The sequence below is a fragment of the Amblyomma maculatum genome, chromosome 1 (assembly GCF_055883805.1).
Source record: "Amblyomma maculatum isolate TAMU_Amacu chromosome 1, ASM5588380v1, whole genome shotgun sequence".
Classification (NCBI taxonomy): domain Eukaryota; kingdom Metazoa; phylum Arthropoda; class Arachnida; order Ixodida; family Ixodidae; genus Amblyomma; species Amblyomma maculatum.
Window position 1 is genome coordinate 151,961,574 of NC_139344.1, and position 6,601 is coordinate 151,968,174.

Genomic DNA, 6,601 nt, shown 5'->3' on the forward strand with positions numbered 1-6,601 from the left:
ATTTATCATTGCAATCTTATGAAGCCTTATGTGCAGAGGGAAGCCGTGGTAAATCTAACGTTAAACCTTCCCGAGGAGATGGGGGACAACTTGATTTGCCTCAGCGGAAAAGGAAGCAACGCTCAGGAGCTTCTCAAAAAGACGGAGCAGAGAGGAGAACTAAAGAAATCCCAGCTGTCCGATCTGGGCGAGATAATAACAGAGTTTGAGGCCTGCTTCGTGGACAGGCCAGGCAGAACTGATTTGACTGAGCACGATATTGAGCTGACTTCAGACGTGCCAGTGCGATCAAGGTGCTACCGATTTTCTCCAAGGCAAAGAGAAATTCTGGATAGGGAAGTAACTCGCATGCTGGAATTGGGAGTAATAAAACCCTCGGAAAGCGATTATGCTTCGCCTATGATCTTAGTAGAAGCTCCAGGTAAAGACCCTAGGCCTGTGGTAGACTACCGAAAGCTAAATTCTCTCACCAGGGATCAAGTGTATCCTATTCCGAATATTGAGGAGAGAGTAGAACAGGTCAGTAGAGCGGCATATGTGACTACGCTGGACCTTACTCGAGGATACTGGCAAGTACCGCTCACTGAACGCGCCAGCAGATACGCGGCTTTCGTCACTCCGACGGGCAGCTACCAGCCAACAATGATGAGTTTCGGGCTCAAAAATGCTCCATTTTGTTTTTCCCGACTCATGGATAGGGTTTTAAAGGGGTGTGAAACATTCGCGGTGCCTTATTTAGACGACATTGCGGTTTTTTCCGACTCATGGGCGGACCATATGGTACATCTAAGAGCTGTACTGAGCCTTTTGCGTCAAGCTGGACTAACCGTAAAGGCCGAGAAATGTTGCCTGGCAAGGGCGACCGTGGACTACTTGGGTCACAATGTAGGTCAAGGTTTCAGGAAACCCAGCGAGATTAAGATTTCTGCGGTAGCAGACTACCCGCGGCCGAGCACGAAGACGGAAATTCGAGCATTCCTGGGTCTGACGGGATACTACAATCACTACATCCCTAACTATTCATCTTTGGCTAGCCCTCTGACCGACGCTCTCCGCAAGACAGAACCGACAAATGTAGTCTGGGACGAACAAAAGGAAGCCTCCTTCGTAAACCTGAAGGCTGTGCTGATTAGCCGTCCGGTATTGCGAGCTCCAGACTATGGCCGAGAATTCACGGTCCAGTGTGATGCCAGTGATCGAGGGCTAGGTGCTGTTCTTTGCCAGAGAGATGACGACGGTAATGAGCACCCTGTGCTCTACCTGAGCAGAAAACTGAGTTCTAGAGAGAGGGCTTATTGCGCGTCAGAGAAAGAATGCGCTTGCATTGTATGGGCCATTCAAAAATTGCAGTGCTATCTTGGAGGGGCCAAATTCACCGTAGAGACGGACCATTGTCCCCTGGCTTGGCTGCAAACTGCGACATCGAAGAACAGTCGCCTTCTTAGGTGGAGCTTGATTTTACAGCAGTACAATTTTGAAATAAGATACAAAAAGGGGAAGTTAAATGGGAATGCGGACGCGCTTAGCCGCTCTTTCTAAGCGGTCCGAGATGTTCCTCACCATGTATCCAAATTGATAATCAGGTTTTTTTTTTTTTTTTCGTGCGCTTGTATATGTGTGGCTATGTAAAGCAGCACGTTTGGTTTTCTAGGAATACGTGGGTCCTGAACGTCTTGAGAGTGGGCTTTTCTCGAACAACAATGGCAGTTTTCTTTTAACCTGGTCTCTTCAGACGGGAGCCGAGTGCTTGCTTCGACATGTGGTTGAGTTTCAGACAGCTCGATTTGGCCTACAACAATCAAGACAACGCGACAAGCAACAGCGAGCTTCAAGCGTTCACGTGCAGGCCATTAAGTCGTCTCTTCATGCAGCAGCTGGGACTGCTGCCCTCCGAGTCTCTTCTGGCGGGGGAGGAGGCTGTTACGACCAAGCATCCGCATTTGCGCGCTCTATTGTTCGCCTGTGGGCATGGATAAGTTTTGTGAATATGTGGTGATGGTCCAATGGCTCTAAGTGAGCCTGTTTCCAGGAATTCTGTTTTTGTAAGCCTGTTTTGCTTTGTGGACAACCTGCAAATGCCAAATTGACCCTGTCAAGAGAACGTCTGGAAAAACACAAAGAAACGTCCCCCTGCGGGAAATAGCAGGAAGTGCTTTCTTTCTTTTGTTCACCCTTCCAGTCGAGAAGTGCTATCCTCCAGTGATGAATGCCTCCTATCCAAAGGAGACGACAGAGTGACATGTTCGCTGACGTGCAGGACAAGAAAGGAGCATGACTCATACGGCCATTAAGTGATTTCCCGGGAATGCAGGAAAGATTTGCAATTGTCGAAAAGGGACAATGTTGGGAGCCCTATGCGGCGCCACGTGCACTCGGGTTTCTGAGAAGTAAAACCCCTTTTCAGAACCAGCCTGTGGTTTCTTTGTTGAAGAATAGAAATGTACCTCCTCTCCTCGCCGTTCCCAAGTTTTTCCCGCCAACAAGTGATCACGCCCAACGAATGAATGCCGGACCAGTCAGTGCTTCAGACCATCAGTGCAGTGATGTGTTCGATTGGATGCCGATACCTGAGGGGCGTGCCCTGGATTTGGTTGGTCAACATCTTCAGAGAGGGGCTGGACATAGGGGGGTTTTAAGGACGCTGCAGAGCACGAAATGTCGCTCTGGGCCCTGGGTAAACGGCTCATCCAGTCGCTTCTCGCTAAGAACTCTTAACGCTTGTCATTTTGCTGATGTACCCTTCTTTTTCATGTAAATATTCTTGTAAATACGTTTTCTCAAAGTGCCAGTAAACCTGCTTGTACATATTTCACCAACTTAGAAGATTCAGTCCTTCTTCAACCCCGAGTCTCTGCACGCTACCAAGTGAAGGCCGGGTCGACGTAGCCCCAGCGTCACGACAAAGCAAAGAAGGCGTTTGTGCCATCATTTGCGCGCTGTCGAGCCCACGAAGGAAGCGACCAGCGAGTTCGTCCTTATGTTGTGCTGGCGATCCGGTTGACGGCGGATGCGGAAGGAACGGTGTACAGAGGTGAAACAGATGGGGAGAAGGGGTACCGGTAGTTCATTGACCTGTCCACAGGCAGCAAGCAGGAATAGAAAGGTGGCTTTCTGTCCACGGCGAAAACAGCAGGCATGAATCGAAGGCGCAGGTGGTGACGTCATCATGCACAAAGATAGCCAGCACGAGAAGCAAAGGAGGCGTTTGTGCAGTTCGTACAATTGCCATTGTGTGCGAGTTGCCGAGCTGAAAAGACAAAGTATGTGATAGGGTGTGCTTAATATCCCCTATATGCTCTTACCCTAGCCTAAAACCGCCTATTCTGACAACGCCGCCCTCTTTCATAACACCCGAGAGTTTAAAAGTGGTTAAAATTTTCGCAGCACAAAAGACACTAAGACAAAAGAGACCTTTCACAGGTTTAGCATATCTGTCATATCTTGTTTGTTCCTTACGCTTGCGTCTATGTCTTTTGCGCTGCGAATTTTTTGACCATGTATCGCAACCAACTAGCCCAAGCCATCGTGCTTTTGAAGTTTTAAGTGCGGCAATTATAGGCGAGGAACAACATTAGCGGTAGAAAGAAAGGGAGGACAACGACAACCTTGTTCGAGTATCGGAAGGCATCGGCCAGCGGCGGATGCGTGTTTCGAGAAAGAAGCATACCAAGACGCGGCCATTCAGAACGGCTTTCTCTTGTCATCGGCCATCGACGCAGCATTCCTCGCCGTGTGTTCGACTGCCAGCCTCTTGCGTTGTGCTTTGTAAATCGTCGTCTTCATCAACTTTCATCCGTGCGCGCTACAAAGTCGGCGGCGAAGCACCGGTCGGTAGCTGCCAGTGGGCGATCAAACGTAAAGCAGTGCCTGGTTAGTAGTGGTGCGCGTTGCTCCAGGGCTGGTATGGATTCCGCGTCGGAGAGTCGGCGAGCGTCAAAAGTTCGGGAGCCTATGCGGCCCGCCGAGGAGCAAAAGATAAGCGTGCCCGCTAGGCTTCAAATGCCAACCAGCTTTCGCATTAGCACGACTTCTTTATCTTAGGGGCTAACGATGCACATTCCAAACCAAAATGCAGGTCGAAACGGGTAAAGTAAAGCTACAACAATGCTCGCTGATTAATGCCCTAAGTCGGTAAGCTTAGCTCCAAAAACTGTTTCTGGATTGTGCCGAGGTTTCTATACGCCATAAATCGCTTAAGTTGTCCTGCACGCAAATGCCGTAAGACCAGGGATACTTCAAGAGGTACACTGCTACATATAAAATCGTCATTTTCATCGTAATCATCATCATCGTCAATTATGTATAACTTGATCGCTATGAAAAGCAAAAGTGTCTGTGCTCAGAAAACCTGGACTACAAGGAAATTCGAATGTAAACAGTGTTTTCGCATCTATTACGCCTACGCTTCAAGGGCACTGTCTCTCAGACAGTGCGCCTTATACGCCGAATCGCCAACTGATACTCGGGCATGAAAGAAACAGATCTCCTCCGTCTGGTCCAGGCATTCGTCATTAGTAGAATTACTTACACACTACCCTACCTTAAACTTAGCGCAGCAGAAACACAGCGTGTCGATTCCCTAATCAGACAGGCGTACAAGTCCGCACTCGGCCTCCCCATAAATACCCCAACGGAGCGCTTCAACGCGCTGGAAGTACACAACACTCTCAGTGAGCCAGTAGAGGCCCACCTCACTTCTCAGTACGAAAGGCTAACCCACACACCGTCAGGACGCTTTATTCTTAACACCCTCTCAATTGGTTACCCCGCAGCAAGGCAGGACAAAATATCCCTGCCCAAGAACCTGCGAGCTCAATTGAAGATTCCACCTCTCCCGAAGAATATGCACCCTGAATTGCATTCAGACAGGCGAGTACAGAGAGCCAAAAACCTACACAAGCAATACCACTCCAAACAAGACACTATGTCGATGCAGCCGAACATGCGGACCGCAGTGCCTTCACGATTGTGGCTGTAAATTTCCAAGGTCAACTGTTCACGGCCGGCTCGGTCGTTACAAATGACCCGGAGGAAGCGGAGGAAGCGGCAATCGCCCTTATGGTAAGCTCGACCTCAGCCCTACATATTATTGGCGACTCGAAAACCGCAATAAGCAACTAAAGCAAAGGCAGATTATCCCCTCTATCACTAAAATTGCTGCTTGCCTCTCAGACGACAAACCGTCCCATTCAGCTGAGCTGGACACTGCAGCACATTCCTGCCTTCCGGGAAATGAGGCTGCCCACAATTTCGCCCGAGGACTCGTCAGCCGGGCAGTGGGACAACCCCTCATGAGGTCAGCGAGAGACCGTATGGCTTCATATCAAGAAATTACCCAATACTTTCGACAAACACGTAGCTTATACCCTCCGGGACACAAATCGCTCTCGAAGGCGCAGGAGGTCACCTGGCGAAAATTACAGACACATTCCTTCCCAAATCCTGTCACCTACGCCCATGCATATCCTGCATTATACACCCCGTATTGTAAATTATGCCAACAGAGAGCCAACCTAGACCACATACTGTGGGTCTGTCCACGAGATAGCCCTCCGCGGGATCTGCAGCTCTCCACATGCGAGCAGTGGGAGGCCGCTATGCTACGCTCTGACCCGCAGATCCAACTCCGGGCCATCGAGCGTGCAACCCAGGTCGCCAGAGCCCAAGGACTCCTGGCCACCTAGAGCGGTAGCCCCTGCTGCCTAACTTCTTCCTCGTCAAATAAATGTTTATCCTCCTCCTCCTCTAACCCATACACTTTTTTTTTTTCAAATTCCTTAATTCAAAAATCAGCTCGGCCTGCCCTTCTGAGGTGAAATAGCATCAATAAACCATATAATTTGGCCAATGAAGAGACTAGCGGCCAAATGGCCGCTCGTGCAACAACTGGGTTCAGTTAGGTAGGTGGGAACTTAAAATTGTAACCTCTAACTAGCGGGTTTCAGCGCTCTTCATATTTTTTTCTTACTTTTGATTTCCTCCTTCTCCTACGTGCTTGCACCTATTAGGCGATAGCTCTTGGTGCGCTGGTATGGAGGCGACACTGCTCCGGAACAAGTGGCGCCACCTCCCGCCGGCGCTCTCGTAACGGCGGAGTAAACGCGAAGTCTACGCTTCTCGGCAGCAAACATGTTAGAACAAAACTTTCTTCGGTCATTTCCTGCCTCGTGCTACACGCGCACTTAAGAGACACATGTACCATGTGTTTGTGTTGAAAAATAAACCAAAAGCAAAGAAAGCCGCTACCGGTTCATGCCGTTTGGTAGAAGACCGCTGGCGTTTTGGGCACAGCGCATCGTCGGCGCGCGAGCGCTTCTGCTGGCGACTCCGCAGAATTTTTTTTCTTTCTTTGCAGTAGGAATTCGAAACCCGAGCAAAATGGCACTTTGAAAGTAAGGAGATGAATAAAACAAAAACTAAGCCAGCGGGCAATGCGTAGCACTGGCTTTTCCCCTCGGTGGCAGTGTATGTGTAGACGCGTGCCAGACCCCCAGAAGCGAGAGCCGAGAGCTGGGCTCCGTCGGTCAATGAAAAGGCTCCTATAAAAAAAAAAAAAAAAAAAAAAAAAAAAAAAAAAAAAAAAAAAAAAAAAAAACGCCGG